This window comes from Engraulis encrasicolus, chromosome 24, assembly GCF_034702125.1.
Source record: "Engraulis encrasicolus isolate BLACKSEA-1 chromosome 24, IST_EnEncr_1.0, whole genome shotgun sequence".
Taxonomy (NCBI): domain Eukaryota; kingdom Metazoa; phylum Chordata; class Actinopteri; order Clupeiformes; family Engraulidae; genus Engraulis; species Engraulis encrasicolus.
The window spans coordinates 27,516,679-27,534,694 of record NC_085880.1 but is presented as its reverse complement, the minus strand read 5'-3'; the positions used below and the strand labels follow the sequence as shown (position 1 = coordinate 27,534,694).

General features: G+C 43.3%; 1 long non-coding RNA gene across 2 annotated transcripts in view; it reads right to left on the bottom strand.

The window, feature by feature from the left end:
- LOC134440816 (uncharacterized) overlaps positions 1–18,016 on the bottom strand; it is a 68,187-nt gene that overhangs the window by 8,947 nt on the left and 41,224 nt on the right. The window contains exon 4 of one of the 2 annotated variants that reach the window (XR_010033033.1): positions 5,950–6,011. The exons of the other annotated variant lie outside the window; for it this stretch is intronic. This is a non-coding gene — a long non-coding RNA (uncharacterized LOC134440816). The remainder of the gene's footprint in view (positions 1–5,949; positions 6,012–18,016) is intronic. 2 annotated transcript variants of the gene reach the window in all.

The window sequence follows — 18,016 nt, the reverse complement described above, 5'->3', positions numbered from 1 at the left end:
GCTATAAATGCAACTGTGACAAGCAAAAAAAAAACCCACATTCTCAAATAATTCATCTCCGTTTGCTGTAATGGCAATCATTGCACAGACAATGGAAAATACTTAACTAAATGTCAGACTGTTGTAGTGCTTTTCTTCTAGGCATCTGTACAAAAAGGAGTCCCTTTTATTTGTCTGTCACTGACATACTATGTTAGCTATGTTGGACATTGCTCAACCACATTAATATACAATTTGTGCGGACAGCTTCATCAAAATGGGATGGTACACCATTTCTTCTGAGGAAAGCACATTGTTTTACCTCATTGTTTGCCTTCTGGCGCATCATATGAGGAGCTTCCTTGTAACATTCGTTGATTTGCAAGCAAACAATACAATGTGTCCTTTACTCCACGTTGTATCCTTTTGAGAGGCATTGATTCTTTTTCAGGGCCCATCCTACCAATACAATATTTTCATAATTTTTCCACAGCCCTTTTATATTCCTCAATAATGCTCTCATTGTGCTGGCTCTGATAAACAAAAAAAGCTGTTGCTCACAATGTACATTGTATAGGGCTATAGATGAGCTAATGCTTTGTGAAGCGAGCGAGCAGTGCCAAGAGAGATTGTGCGATTTGCTAGAACAACAGGATATAACCCACAAGCACAAGCAGCGCTCGTGTTATTCCTCTAGGTGCGAATTGTTTTTGTTCGCGCAATTCACACAAAACCCTCTTCCATTCCAGCTTTGAGGCCAAACATTAGAGCGAGCTCGATTTTCAGAGCAGAGACAGAAGAGGGAGTCTGTTTCTTCTTTGAAAAAACAGAGGGGAATATCTTTCAGGCAAGAGATCTTGTTTTTTTCCCTCCAAATCCCAGCTGGCCGACCAAGTGGCAGGAAGAAAAGGAGAGCTCAGTGTAGTATGTTTTCTGGGCTCCCGACTCCTACTGTACAACTCTTTTTGAAACAGGAAGCATTCAGACAATCGTGTTCAGGCTTTTTGCACTCAGCCCATTTTCCCTCTGGGATAATCATTGTGCCCATTTTCCCCAGTTGTTCCCCATTTCACTGATTAATATCAAGAGCGGTGGCGACGCCGTGCCCAGCGCTCCTATTTACATCAAGAGGGAACTGGTACAGTTATCTCCACCCATATAGTGTATGCACATGAGCATTTTCACTCCGAAGATTGAAAGCAAGTGAACTTAACAGAACATTTTTCATATGGTCCAGATATGAGTACCCTCTAAGGGCAGCTGAAGTAAGACTGTTGCAGTGTAGAGATTGCATGTTAGAGTGTTGATGACCATCCCACATACAACTGTGGACTACAGAGATCGTATCCCCTTTGTGCAGATGGGCCTGTTCACACTTTGCTAGAAAGACTCAACCACATCATTACAGCATTGCTATAATATTACTGAGGGCCTTAACAACTGGTGCAGTTGGTAGAATACCACATACCAAACTCCCAGCATTGGAAAGCTTTAGGTGTGGCCCATGTGGCCCTAGATATTCTCCCTGTGCCACTGTGACTATATCATCACTGTCATAGTCACCTCCAAGGCACATCCTCCATTATGTGCCTTTGAATGAATGCCCTTGAGATAATTTGTCGATGGGCATTTGTGTCAGTCACATTACTCAGTGCCAGTTATTCCATTGTGCCTTGCCTTCAGCACCATTAGTGGGGTGTATAATAATGGAGTTTCTTTGCCGGTGGACTTGAAAATTATAATAAAAAATATAATACATCGGCACTTGTTATTAAAAGATACAGCCATTTATACGTAATTTAACCCTTTTGCGCAGAGCCTATGTTATAACCGTATTGTCCTGAATTTTTTAACAATCACGTCTTAATCTGTTACTTAATCCCTTAGCGCAGCACCTATGTTTTAACCTTACTGTCATCAAAATTGTAATGTCTATGTCTTAATAATCTGTTACTTAAGGCTCTCAGCACTGTCATAGCAATGTTGTTATGATGTAGTTGAGTATTTTCAGCAAATAGTGAATAGGCCCGCCGGCGACCCCATCTGCAGTGTAAGAGGCTACTGTCATGGCATCTACCGTTTGGGACTAACAGACAAAAGTCTTGTTGTTGAAGAGTGACTGACCTATGCGGGAATTGCATATCAAAGAAATAGTAGATGGTATTTAACATTGACGAAAACAAAACCATGGATAAGCAATGGCAATCCAGACATAATTTCCAGCTTTCAAACCATTCCAACAGCAACAGTACGTCTTCACCGAGCGCCTTATCGCCTACATTCTACGATTTAGTTTGAGCCGTACATATATTTTTTTAATCATATTAGTGTTATACTTAGAGACACATCCTGCATTTGTTGAGAACTGACTAATTGAACTCTCCTGAGCTATACACCAATTCCATTTAGATCAACTGAACTCGGAGCAGATGGCAGAGAAAGGTATTGATGTATAAAGCGATCCAACCAGGCAGAGGCCAAAAGCAGGCAGTGTAATGATGTGAAAATGACTGTGTTTTCCCAAACATGAAAACTTTGCAGTTAAACATTTTCTAGGGAGAAAAAAAAGCTGGCGTGGGGAGCGGAATGGGGCCAGCGCTGAATCGAAACTAGTGGCGTTGGAAATCAAAGCTGACAGGCACCAATAAATCAAGCTAAATCATGAATCGATAACAAATACCGGCTAAATGATGACTAATGGCACGGCAGTCATAAAGTAACACCAGCACAACTCAGCAGGCTATTAATTTCATGGCAATGCAAAATATACAGACACATTTCTTTCACGGGCCCCAATAAATTTAGTCCGACAAAAAAAAAAAAAGAGAAAAAAAAACTCAAAGAGCAGTCCATCTGCTTCAAATAATTTTTAATTTCCCTTTCTGTCCCATTCCCCATTAGGTATTCCGCCGAGATATTTACTAAATTCTTTTCATTTACCTCCCTCCATCTGCATTCAATTACTGTATTCCCAAACAGGCTTGGCGTTTTTTGTTTCTCTCGAGCACGCCTCCCTCGAAATACCCCCACCTGTACCTTGAGCAAACTTTATGCTTGTTTTATTAACTGCGAGAGTTGATGTGAGTCATGCAAGCTCAATCACATCACATGTGTGCCGGTCGTGGACTTGGACGCCAGTCCGTTCTAGTTTTGATGTTTTTTTGGCTCGGGCCAAAAACACCTGCACCCCCCACCACCACCACCACCACCATCTCCCTTCCCAACCTACCCCAACACAGCAGCCCCCATTCCTCCCTGATCTATTAGCAGTGTAAATGGCTGAGCAGATGTTCTGAGATCAGTGGGGACCCCTGGTCCTGTCTTTATGACTGCTCTCCTCATACGCCACAAGATCTGATCTCAAACCAGGATAATCGCTGTGGTTTTTTTGAGCCATAATGTATTTTTGTTTTCAATTATCTCCATACATCTGACAACAACATCCCAATCCTTTCTCTCTCTCTCTCTCTCTCTCTCTCTCTCTCTCTCTCTCTCTCTCTCTCTCTCTCTCTCTCTCTCTCTCTCTCTCTCTCTCTCTCTCTCTCCACATAAAGCTTTAGCCTTGTTTTTTTTTTCTCCATCGTGATGTTATGTACTTCAAGCGTATGAAATGCTCAAACATTCGGTGCCTCCTCCAGTACAAAGCCACAGGGGATCTGTAGTATCAGGCAGACTATCCATCCTCATGCAAGGGTAAATACTTAACTCGCAGACCTCGCCTCGCGTAAAGGCCCCTTTTAAGCACACAAGGAATTATGAGCTGGGGCGGCGAGTCACACTTCTCCACCGCTGGCCACGACGGCTGTCCAATGGTGACGCGTCTGTGCATCACGTTGAATTGTAAATGCAATCACTTGAGCGCAAGTGTGAATTGTGCCTGAAAACACACACTCACACAGGAGCCCCTTGCAGCGGCAGCAGCAATCTCGCCTTCACACTGCGCCTTGTCTTTCACCTCTCTCTCTGTCTCTCTCTCTGTCTCTCTCTCTCTGTCTCTCTCTCTCTCTCTCTCTCTCTGTCTCTCTCTCTCTCTCTCTCTCTCTCTCTCTCTCTCTCTCTCTCTCTCTCTCTCTCTCTCTCTCTGTCTCTCTGTGTGTGTGTCTCTCTCTCTCTCTCTCTCTCTCTCTCTCTCTCTCTCTCTCTCTCTCTCTCTCTCTCCCTCTCTCTCTCTCTCTCTCTCTCTCTCTCTCTCTCTCTCTCTCGCTCTCTCTCTGGGTGATGTGTGCTCAACCCTGCAGGTCACTCCTGATCAAAATAGAACTGATGTGTCCACAACAATGTGGCAGGGCTATAACAAATGTGATCTGACAATCTGACACTCAAGAGAAAATGGCCTCTTTTAAGTAGGGCAATGCGAAAGGCCTCAGCCACAGAGACACACTGAACACACACAGGAGAGGTGCTTTTAGAGTAGCACTGACAGTGGCAAACCAAATGATATACACAACATGATTCATCCTTGATTGGCTAATTTTTATAAAAACAAAATTTCTTACTGTTTTCACTTAGTCAGTATAGTGTGAAACATATGGTCTTACACAGGGTGTGATTTGTTGAAGAACTAGAAGGGGGCATACGTTTCAGATTTTAAGCATTATCAATGGAGTTACATACCGCAAATATTCAAATCCTGTTGGAAAATGAAGGTATCAAAACCAGAAGGGGGGACAATCCCCCCCATCCCCCCCTACAAATCGCACCCTGGTCTTACAAGGCATTGTGACTATTTTTGCCAACGTTCACAAATGATACAATACAAGTAGAGGCCCGTGCAATGCGGTGGAAGTGAAAAGAAGACATTATTATTATGAAGTACCGCTGCAGAGAGTAAACTAATAATAGCGCCCAAAGTGCGCTGGCATTCTGTTGCTCTTTCGTAGTGACATTCGAGTTTTCATAAATCCTGCCCAGAGGAATGTGCCAGCAAAAGAGAGCAGAATAAAGGGCTCTGTGCGCTATCAATAGCACATCCGTATGACTGTGATTTCCTCTGTCACCACCCCTGAACCACACCACGCCTGAGTAGGTGGGAAAACAGTGCCCCCTCTGACTGTCTTCGGTACGGCACGTACCACACCACAACACGGCGGCCATGATGGCCAGGCGCTCTAACAGAATGAAGGCCAGGGCTTTCTCCTCAAACTTCACACTCTGTCCTGGGACTGGTATGTTGCCACCCAAAAACACATCAGACGACTGGAGAGACAGCCTAAAATAAGACGTCACGCCACTCAACTGAGTTTTATTTTAACGCCGCCCTATCTTTATGGGAGTATCAATTATATAAGAGATGAAACACATGAAGTCTAGGATGACATCGCTGTCAGGCGAAACGATGAAAGCCGGTTGTAAAAAGAAGAGCTTTACTCCTCAGGGGGAAAATTTACTGTTCTGCGGAATGGCACTGCCCCGGAGGGCAACGCACACGGCCCACCTCCTGACACTTTGACTGACCTCTGAAACCCAAGAAAGGTCAAGAGGTTAATATTCAAACTACTCTTAAAGTTGAGGTGTCTTAAGGCACTCTCCCAATGTAGCTAAGTTATAGTTTTTTTTCATCGTGCACAGTTTATCAAACTATTCGGTGGCTGTGGCTAACTTTTTAAAACAATTACAAGAGTGTAAAAAAATTTGAGAGAGGAACTCATGATCAATTCTGTTTGGTAACCTAAGATGAAGCTAAAAAACTTAAAGTGTTTATCACTGGTTTGGTAATTAAATAGAGGGATGCCATAAATCAAGAAAAGAGACTGCCACATGATTCCTTCAAGTTGCTTCGACAGTGTATCTATTTCACACCCACGTGGACATATTTATGCTCTTTGCATAAAATAAATGAACAAGTTACTTTGATAACAAGGTCTCTGATCTCCGTAGCTAATGGAAAACTATGACACATGACATTTCTGGCACAACAGTAGCAACATAGCAAACTCATCCAAAAAAAAGAAAAGGCTGAAGACATAGTACCATATTGCTGCAGCTCTGAGGCTATTTTTTCGCATGTTCTTCTATCTTGGGCGTTGGGCTGCCTTTGAAAACAAGAAGGGATTGAAAAAAAAAGAATAAACATTAGACAATGAAGTTGACAGAGGGGCCCTGCTGTGGCCATGACTTGTCAACATGAGTTGTCATCAGATATTTACGGTGATGATCTTCACAGGACACGACTGCTGACAAGAGCCGGCCAAATCAATCTCTTTCTTTTGTCCTCTGCTCCTCAATGAACACGTTAGGAGACATGCAGATGACGCTCGCCACCCTGTCATACCCGACACAACACACACACACACACACACACACACACACACACACACACCAAACACACACACACACACACACACACACACACACACACACACACACACACACACACACACACACACACACACACACACACACACACACACACACACACACACACAATCACACAAACAAACAAGAAAACACCACACACAGACACACATGCACACGCACACACACACGCACGCACACACACACACATCTAAGCGTCAGGGCTGTCACCCACCCTGTGGAGCTCCAAGCCCAGTGCCATGCAGCCATGCAGGCAGGCGGACCGGCTGCTAATCCTGGTCCCTGGCATTCCTGTCTGCCTCACAGCCCACTAGCCTCCTCCCGCCCGCCCAGCCCGGAGGTGTGGATGCCTGGCTGTCAGGGCCACTTTTGGACGGATAGATGGATGGAGACGTAGAGAGTGCGGCAGCCTTGCATATACGATCTGATCCCCTGCTTGTATTACAGTGGAAACTCTTAATCTGACTTTATCCTGCTTTTATGCACACCATGGGAAGGAACACTCGGGTTCGAGAAGGTTCTGGAAGGAAATGCCCATGTGTGCGTTTTAGGTGTTTGCCTGTCTGGGCCCCATGAGGCATGATTTGTCTGAAGATGTTACAAGTATGTGTTATTGAAGTTGTTTGCGGGTTTTTATTTAGCTGAGTGACTGCAATTGTGTACTTTCATTGGACGACCCTCAAGCATGCAAGATTGGCATGCCTATTTTAGCAATGCTTTGTTGTGCGTTATGGCATCTGCGTGTCGCTAGTACTTTTTACTGTTGGTATTATTTCATTTTGATAGGCATTTGAAGGAACGTGACAAATGACATGATGACAGCTCTCTTCAAAGAATGATGCTGTGCAAACTAAATGTACTATATATATACGGGTTTTGTGTATGCATTTCACTTGAGACATTTTTCTGACTTACATTTTTCAACCAGAGGAGAAATAGGTCCTTAACTTTGTTTTTCGTTCTGTATAGCACTAAAGCTATGCTAAAGATACTCGAAGCTCAAGCGTCAGCACAGCAGAACCCAAATGCCTGTCCACACGTCCAGGTCAATGGTTGACCTCGTCGACACTTCAGACATCACTTAAAAACCAAAAACGGGCTCCCATTTTTAGTTTATAGCTTTCGTTATATATATTTGTTTATTGAGGGCTATTGACCATGGCCGTAAAGGTTAACTGTACTAATCTCTTATCTAAAGTATCAAGCCAAAATAGCAGCGGTTGACGCGACACTTGAAAGACCCCCAGCCCAGCACATGCCTGATGCCTGCCTCGGGATCCAGTTTCCGGGGGCTGCGTGGCGTGGCTTGCCCTGCCAACATGACAGTTCCACCTGCCCCGCGGTGGACAGCCAGCTGGCTTGGCGGCTGATTTATGGCCTGCGTAAACTTACTCAGCGGGATTTCCAACACATTTGTACATTCACTCACACGTAGGAGTGTTACATGATGCTGAGAGGGCATTAAAAAAAGCAAGGGGCCACCGTGGCTGAATGACAGCAATAAATGTTTAGAGACGTACTTATCGCTTTTCAAAAGTCGCCTCCTCCACTCCCGCCCCCGCCCCCGCCCCCACCTTGTCGATGCGTGGCAGTAGATTGGAGAATCAATGAAGCAGGTTTATTCCACACATGGGATTAACTATCCTGGATGTTGGCTCTCCGTGTTGCATTCTCATTGCCTTAACCTCATAAAACAGCAAATGACATCATAAAATCCAAACCCAGAACTTGATATCGGTCTCCTATCCGTAATCTCTTTGGGTTTTTTGATACCCCTTTTGATTTTCCATTTTTCAAGGCCGCTGGATTAATCTTTTTTGGCAAGGTGTGAAACCTAGCTGGCTCTGGGAAAGCTTTTTTTTTCAAAATAGCTGCAACACCTCTGGCTTTTAAAAGGCACAAGGTCTTTGATGTAAAATATTAAACGTTGTACAAAAACCAGCATCACATCACATTCAGATGAGAAGTGTACCGCCTGTGTTGAAATTCTACTGCCTGAAGCAACTTCAAGGCGCACATGGTAAATGGCGTGCCTTCCAAATACTGAGTTACCGTATGCTCTGAACAGTTCATATGGGTACTCATGTTGTTTGTTTAAGCACCGACTAGATGCCAACCCTCTCCACAGTTCCTTATTCTTCATGAGAAATAATTAAATGAATATTACATGTTGTAGGGAATCGAGGTGTGGAATACACATTCTTTATTTTACATTATGCAGACCTTATAAGATTCAAACAGACAACTAAATGAAATGCACATTTATATTGTGCTTGTAATCAAATACTTCATTGATAAACTTTCAATTAAAAGCCTCAGCATTATAATCCCTGCAGTAAATTCTGCTGTAATTATTGATTACCATGCATTTTATTTTATCCTTTTAATCTAAGGCCATGCTGTCTTATTGCATTTGTCATGAAACTGCACTTGAGTTCAGTAAGTATATTTATTTCCATGCTAACTGGAACTAAATTATTGAAGTTAATGGTATCGGCTCTAAATATGTTGTCCTGTTTTCTCTCTCCCGCTCTCTCTCTCGCTCTCTCTCTCCAAGAATCAATGTTATGCATTACCAGTATAAATTAAGTAATACTTTACCCAGCCGTGTTACCGCATTCAATATTTTCTCCCCTAGTAAGATGTATCTCACAGCTGAACGCTCGGCCGGCCTCACTCGGGCAGGATGATATAGTTCATTGTAATGAAAGAGCTTGCGGCTGGTAATGACTTTAAATTTGCGCCAGGGAAAATGTCTTTGAGAGATCTGCCTTTGAAGAAGCAGGATCATTCGGTATGGTCCCCATTATGTCATGCGGGGCAATTTTGCCAGCCCATTTTTTTGTGGCATTACCATATATCACTGATCAAAAATGAGCATTTTCTTGCAAATTAACATATGCTGCTATGCTGTCCAGGCAACATGATGAGAACAAAATGGTGAGAACGAGATGTTTGTCCAATCTTAAGCAGTTCCCTGACTTGACGATCATCTCATATTTTTAGCGGCTGAAAAGAGCTTGACTCGCTTGATGGCCTTTTCTTGATTGTTGTTCAATACACTTCTAAAGTCATGGCACATAAGGAAATGGGTGAAAATTACTTCAGTGACGGACTGTGTGCTTAAAATGATCAGTGGGCCTATTTGCGGAATCCATCGCATTAGTATCAGCCTACCCGATCTCAAAATGGCCTCCACAACACACTCAGGGCAAAGAGCTTTTACCAAACGGAGAAGATAAACTGTGATTACCCTTCTCTGTTCCATTCTATGGACATCATCTATTACAGGGCTCTCCCCCCGTGTGCGAATTACATTAAGGAGCTTCATGTTAGCACTAAGAGACAGTTAAGGATGTGCCCGAGGCGGCTATGGAAGCTAAAAGAGCTATGACTTATGGCGGGCCTGCTCGGAACAACACCAAAGACATTTGTTTAGGTGAGGTAAACATTTGAAAGAGGTCTCCTCCGCTTGTGCTTCCTCAACTTCAAGGCGCACCTAGGCTAATCGCTAATTGTGCGATTGCTCTTGTCTCCATCAGCTCGCAGCCAGACAGGTTATTTCAGCTTGTTATCGGCTAGCCATTTATCCACTTGGAATTATTACTTTGCAAAGCCCTCCCGCTGCGGCATCAACAGGAGTGAATCTGGGAGAGTTATGGTAAAGCTTTTCCTCATTAGAGGGGCAATCGACTAGAGGGGGGAAAGGAGGCTCAATTCCAACCTTTATTGAGTATAAAGGCGAGCCGGAGTGACGTTTACATCACCCGCTCCTTCATGACTGGCTGGACAGAAAATGGCTTCATAGATCTTGCTTGTTTCAGCAGACTGGTAAAGCTAAATTCAAACGCTCTCCCTCTCAGTTGTCGTTGCTTGCAATAAACCCAGAGTGTTCGCCAGAATTTTCCATTTTCTGCATGGTGCTGTCGGCTAAATATTTCTGCATTTATATGTTCACACAACAGTCTTGACGTTGCTTGCTATTTTAATAGTATGCCTACAGTAAAAGCATACATGTAATAGCATACATGTAATGGTAACACTTTAGAATAATGGATGCAAAAAAGCATTATAAAGACTTAATAAATAATTAACTATTGATGAACAAAACATTAACAAACGTTTGTAAATGACTAGGAAATGTAAACAAATGCTTGTAAATGACTAGGAAATGCTATGTTAATATTTTATATTTATCAAACATTTACAAGTTGCTTGTAAATGAATAAAATACTCTGTTATAAGGTATGTAAAATCTTGCATATGTCATTTGTAGATATTTAATAAAGCATTAATAAAACTTAGTTAATAATAAAAACATGTGTTAATGTTTTATTCATCATTAGTTAATTATTTACTGAGTCTTTACTAAGGAACATTATTATAAAGTGTTACCCATGTAATAGCATACAAGTAATAGCAGACATGTAATAGCAGACATGTAATAGTAGACATGTAATAGCGTACATGTAGGCTAGACAGTCTTATATGCATCGCTCAATTCCGTAGCCTCTTAGTGCAGATGGGGTCGCCGGCGGGCTTATTCACAATTTGCTGAAAACTCTTACTAATACTTTAAAACATTGCTATGACATTATTGAGAGTCTTAAGAAACAGATGAGGACATAGCCATTACAATTTTCGCAACAGTAAGGTTAAAACATAGGCTCTGCACTAAGGGGTTAAGTTCTAAAAATGGTAACAGACTTCCTGGGAGAACTATTTCTTTTACAGGCGAGGTTCATATATCTACTTCTATATATCCTTTATATATTCCGCAGAATCAATAGGCTCTTATGTGCTACTGTGTGTGTTCTCCTGCGCCCACCCAACTCTCTGGAGTGTGTTCTCACTCTGGTGATGTTGGGCAAGGCCTCGCAGAAATAACTGCAAGCCCTAAATCCTGCTTTAATTCTCATATCCCCACAGTGACAGTATAGCGGGAATCTAACCAGGGGCAGCAAAAGAAATAAAAAAACAACACCCACCACTGTTGCCAGCCATTTCAGTGCTTGCATTGCAACGTCTGGCAACTACAGTGCAGTGCACTCGCCTGCACAAGGTGCTCTTTACATTCAACCGCAATTACAACTCACACACACACACACACACACATACACACACACACACACACACACACACACACACACACACACACACACACACACACACACACACACACACACACACACACACACACACACACACACACACACACACACACACTTCCAACCAGAGACAGAGAGAGTGAAGACAGAGACATCCCTCGCACCTAACAATGTCACAGAGGAACTCTTCCCACTACAGACTAAAGCTACCAAATTGGCTGTGTGTAGCCCCGGCCCAATTACACCTGAAATATGGAAACTGCCACCACCATTACCCTGCTCCAAAAAACGGGTGGAGAGAGAGAGAGAGAGAGAGAGAGAGAGAGAGAGAGAGAGAGAGAGAGAGAGAGAGAGAGAGAGAGACTTGAAGGTTATGGGCGGCGGATTTGCAAGAGTGATGTGTTGTGTGCAGACTTGTGCTTAGCCAGCAAAAAAAAGAGCGCAATGACGAGGGACATCCAAGCCGAGCAGAGGAGTGGGGAACAGGATGGGAGGAAGAGGCAGAGGAGGAGGAGGAGGAGGAGGAGGAGGAGGAGAGAAGAGCGAGCGAGCGAGCGAGCGAGGAAGGAGGGAAGGGGATAATAAATAAACAGGCGGAGATGGATCAGCCTCTGGAGGACATTTATTACTCTATGCAGAAACACAAGGGGGATGATCAGTGGTTCACCCGGCACAGCCAACACTCACAGCCATATCAATGGCTTCTTGCAATGGTGCTACCCGTCTTTAGAACAAGCAGCTCGGAAATGACTAAAAGGCCTGGCATGGCAATCGTGAGGCTCAATGAATTATCGGACTTGGTGGGAAATGTGATGATTTGATGTGATGAAACTAAAAGACTAAAAAGTGTGTCATATTATTTGAACAGGCTTTGATCACCAGCCAAAGGCATGGGTGGGTGTCTGAAAAGCCTTGGCTTGTTCCATCTTGTCTTTACGTTCTGCAAAAACAGTTTTACATATAGGCCTAAATGAAATGGATACTACCGTCAACTGTGTAAGATTAAAATGTTGAATAGACCATTTATGTTTTGAGGTCCATAACTTTGGGATTTTAATGTCAGAGGAAGTTAATATAAGGATTTGACAAAGCCCCTGAATGAATATTGCACAATGTAACACATTGTGTGCATGTTGTGGTCTTTGATCACCTGCCATACTAGTAGAGTTCAGCCTCTGTTGGGAATGTATGTGGTATTTGCTATGGTTGCATATTGACTTTGCAGTAAACAAGCTATCGTGTGGTTTATGGAGGTGAGGATACTAATCAATCCCCTTCCCTCTCACACCCTAAACACACAAAGTACACCAAGTCTAAACCTCTTGACATGCATGTTTGTGTGTTAATATTTGGATATACACTCACCAGCCACTACATTAGGAACACCTATTACAACTGCACATTGAGGCAAATTTCTGATCACCCAATCACATGGTGGCAACTCAATGCATTTGTGCATGTAGACATGGTCGAGATGATCTGATGCAGCTCAAACCGAGCATCATAATGGGGAAGAAAGGTTATTTAAATGACTTTGAACATGGCATGGCTGTCAAGCCGAAAGGGCTTGATTTGAGTATTTCAGAAAATACTGATCTACTGGGATTTTCACACACAACCATCTCTAGGGTTTACAAAGAATGGTACGAAAAAGAAAAAAAATGCAGTGAGCAGCGATTCTGTGGGCAAAAATACCTTGTTGATGGCAGAGGTCAGAGGAAAATGGCCAGACTGGTTTGAGCAGATAAAAAAGGCAACATTTAAGTCAAATAACTACTCATTACAACCGAGGTATGCATAAGAGAATCCCTGATTACACAGCACATCAAATCTTGAGGCAAATGGGCTATAGCAGCAGAAAACCACATTTGGTGCCACTCCTGTCAGCTAAGAACAGGAAAATGAGGCAACAATTTGGACAGGCTCACCATAAACGAGACTAGAAGATTGGAAAAATGTTGCCTGGTCTGATGAGTCTTGATATCTACTGCAACACTCAGGTGGAATGGTCAGAATTTGGCATCAACAACATGAAAACATGGGTCAACCCTGCCTTACATCAACATTTCAGGCTGGGGATATAATGGCATAAGGATATTTTCTTAGCACAATTTGGGCCAATTAGTACCAATTTATCTTTGTTGGAATGCCACAGCCTACCCGAGTATTGTTGCAGGCAGTTCAGGCAGTTCTGAAGGCAAAAGGGGGTCCAACCCAGCATTAGAGAGGCGTTCCTAATGAAGTGGCCAGTGAGTGTATATCCAAAAATCCCAGAGTTCTACGTTATTCTATTCTAAATTCTATATCCAGTTTAAGTGCAAACCAAGTAGATGGACTGTAGCTCTGGTGTGGAGCAGTTTCATGAACCAGTGCCTAGCATACAGGCACAGTTGGATAGAAATGTACAACTTACCAATAAAGTGTATTTTTATTGCACAAAAGCCTTCTATGAATGAATACACAAAAACTATCCCCATGGCCACGCAATGACGGAATGAATTGTCAGTGAAGGTTAGGTGTTCTAATTCCTAATGCAGTCCTAGTCAATGGCACGATGATAGATTTCCATAGCAACCCCGTAGCCGTAATTTAATTGACAAGAAATTAATTTATGGTCTCCATGGCAGAAAGGGGAGTGGTGGTGGTGGTGGGTGTGGGGTGGAAAAGATCTAAATTTCATGTGATCAGCAAGGTCTCAAACAATCATTGGCAAACTGAAGTCTTCTCCATATCTATAAGTCATTTTGGTTTATGGGCCATTACAGGACCGTGGAAAAAGTCTGCACATGGAAAGAGAGAAGGAGAGAGAGAGAGAGAGAGAGAGAGAGAGAGAGAGAGAGAAAGAGAGAGAGAGAGAGAGCGCAGCTTTTCGCCGAAATTAAAATGTCAGCGAGGAAGAAATAGAACAAAACAGGGAATCTGCAATTCATTACGTGGCCATAAAAATTCAATAATCAGGGGGCGATGTTGCTTTCAGCACAGCGGTTTCTGATCACGGGGAAACTGAAATACAATGCATTAATCTCTCCAAATTAGATTTTTAATCTGGATGCATGGGGATTGTCCCATTCCAACATCCAAGCAGGGAGTCCTGTACATCTGTGAAGGTTGTTTAAGCGGCACACACACATGCATGCACATGCAAACACAAACACACACACACACAGGCAAGCAAGCGTGCACGCATGCACATACACACAGCTCAGCTGTATCATATATTGCACTATACAATTCAACACACGGGTCCTTAATAGACTATCCAGATCATTTAGCCATTTTCAGGCCAACTTGCTGTAATCACGGGGATAAAAACGAGCAGAGCAACGCACATGCACTATATCATAGTAAGGACCTGTTACAGCCAACCACAGCCATGTGGATGAATCAATCAAGCGCTGTTAACATCTACTGGGGTATACTGTACGCAGTGAAATACATTAAAGCCACGACAGTAAAGCAGCATGTTGCTGCGAGCCAGCGCACCTCATGGGCCGTTGACAGGTTTGGCCAGGCCCAGGACAAAGTCATCTGAAAGGGCCCCAAACCCAACATGCAATGCAATACGGTTCAAATTCTGGGCCTACTCTCTCATCTGGGCCCCGGGACACCTGACCCGTTTGTCCCCCGCCTGTCGGCTTCCCTGACACTTCACGGGCTGAAGACAGGGATGATGCTTAGTACAATGCAGAGGTTAAACGCGTGAATAATAATTCCTCAACAACGCACTCTAAGCATGTAGCAAAAAGAAGTGACTGTGACTAATTGCTCATAATGGTGCTTCCAAATCCTCCTCGCCCCGCAGGATGTCAGCAGAAATCCAATAATGCCAGTGTCATTAATGGGAGAAAAGAGAGGCAGTGGAAATGGCGCCTTGTCTTGCCTGCCTGCCTTCCATTGACTGCTCCATCAGCCCGGGCCCTCAAATGACTGACTGACAGAAAACTGCTTGCCACAGCAAGTGCTTTAAAAAGAGGAGAAAAATGAGCCGCAGTTCATCAGAGGGAAAAAAGATGAGCCGGTGACGGATGGGGACAGCTTCATTTATAGTCGCCCTCACCTGAAAACCTAATATTACCATATATGGCGGCGAGGTATTTTCATATGCTCCACATATACTGACATCCCCATCAAGTCGTATGAAAATGAAATACAACGGTGATACATTAAAAATACTGACAAATAGGTATTTTCAGACCGCGGCTACAACTTTTCATATATGTATAGAGGATGGATGAATACAGCCCCACTGTCACAAAGGCATAATGAATTAAAGCTGGGCTAAGATTAGAGTCACCTGGCTGCGTAGTATTAATCAACATCAGGCCTTCTTCATTCAACAAATCTCAATCCCGGGCCTGGGCTGATCACTTATATACTCTTGCTCCTGCAGCGGAGCCCATTTCAGAACATCCTCGGGGAAAGAGAAGGATGGCTTTCCTCATTTTTCGGACGTGGCAGTAAAAGTGGGGAAGTGTGGCAGGCAGTAGCAAGAGGTAGAAGCCACGGAGAGAGATTTGATTCGCTGCAAAAAAACACTCTCTTACTTTGCCACTCCCCCATAAATATTCCCAACCCTAATACATCAAAAAGGCCTTTCAGGGTGTCAGGTGGGGAGGAAATGTATCGAAGGCATCAAGAGGAGTGCCTGCCTGCGCGAAAGGTGAATTATACACAGTAATCTGCAGAAATGATTACAGGCTAAGCGCCCCTAATGAATCCAGGCCTGATCAAAATGGATTATAGTCCCAATGAAAGCATCCATTTCAGGCAAGGGGTCAGGTCTTACGCACCAGTGGGGGGAAAAAAGAGAAAGAGAGAGAGAGAGAGAGAGAGAGAGAGAGAGAGAGAGAGAGAGAGAGAGAGAGAGAGAGAGAGAGAGAGAGAGAGAGAGAGAGAGGGAGGGAGGGAGAGAACCTGCTCTATAATGTCTGCAAGTGCATTCTGCTTTCCATTAAATCTTTCCTCAGCTGATGGGTCTAAAAAACTTTGCCATAAATTGCCACAGTAAAATGCTGCAAAGGAGGTTTCCCCCATGTCACCATGCAAAGATATGACAGCTCTTGGATGCGGTAAAAGAAAGAATGATGATATCTTGGGGTTTAGGAGTGCTGAACATCGTCAAATTAAAAATAGGAAGCCCCATACTTCAACAAGGCGGCATGTAAATCACTAAAATTACTGCGCTTATTAATTTCGGAGAAAACCTCCCATCTGTTCCTGAAGCTTTTGTTGTTTGCTTATTCACTTGCACGCCTAAGTTTTACAGTATTCAAGGACAATACTGTATTTTTCTATTATTGATTATCCAGTTTGAGTGTGCGTAGCCTTTCTTCTTGAAATGTGCACAGCCTAAGCAGAGCTCAGAAGGCTTTGCTCCAGAGTTGTTTTTATTACTTTTGGTCATTACTTTTTATGTAATCATAATGCTTCATCCAAACCCTAAAACGCAATTTAATATTCTATTTCATTTATTGCGAAAGACATCACGGAGTGCCAAAATGAGATATTGGATTGCGCCCTATTGATTTTGAACGCACATTCACTAGAAACAGCACTTTTTCAGCCGGCACTGGTAATGCTGCAGGTCAAATTCCAATAAATGTTTTTCTTTTTTTTCGGTCTGCACTTATTTATGAAATTCTGCCGATTCAGGCTTGTGGTGGGCAGAGGCTTTAAAGATTAAAACACTGTAAATGTTGTGGAGTCTCCACTTTCATAAGGCCGCATAAGTGTTGTATACAATTGGCATAATAAGTCTTATTTTTATATACTGTAGTATGGATCCTCTAAATGCTCGTGACAGTTGAGTAGAATAGACAAAAATGGATATGATTTTAAAAAGGCTACAGTTACAGTAGTATGTAACAATGAGCTTTGTTGTTATGGGGGCTCGTTCTCTCTCCCAAAAGTGCTTCTCATAAGAGCACAAGCATCATGTGTTTTCTCCAAACAGCATTTTACATTCATATACATTTTTGTATGTATATGAGCTATTTATTCTGTATATGTACACACACACGCACAGGTAGCACTCTCTGTTAGACAAGTGTTCGGAGCCTCAGGTTCTCATGTCCACATAAGAGAGAAAAAGGGAGAGAGAGAGAGAGAGAGAGAGAGAGAGAGAGAGAGAGAGAGAGAGAGAGAGAGAGAGAGAAGAGAAAGGGAGGGATATGCCTAACCCCCCCCCCCCACACACACACACACACACACACACACACACACACTACTGCAGGGCTGAAAGAAATGAACTCTCTCTCCCACCCAGCTCTGAGCACTGGCTGGGCCGAGACTTTAATTTGAGGAATGCTGCCACCACTATATTTCACCCCATCCCATCCTGTTGTCTGGCATTATCTTCGGTAAACATCCCAGGTACTAATTTGATATATTGTGAAGCTGGGGCTGTGCTTTATCCTGACACCGCCAGCATCCAGCCGCACCCACCCACCCAAACGACACGTAGCCACCCACTCCACCCCACCCCACCACCTCCACGTGATTGATGGATGACTGGAAGATGAAATGGCGACGGGGATTTATTGGCTGCCGGCACATAGAATATGTATGATTATCAGCTGCATGCTGAAAGCTACTCCTGGCTGAGTGATAGGTAG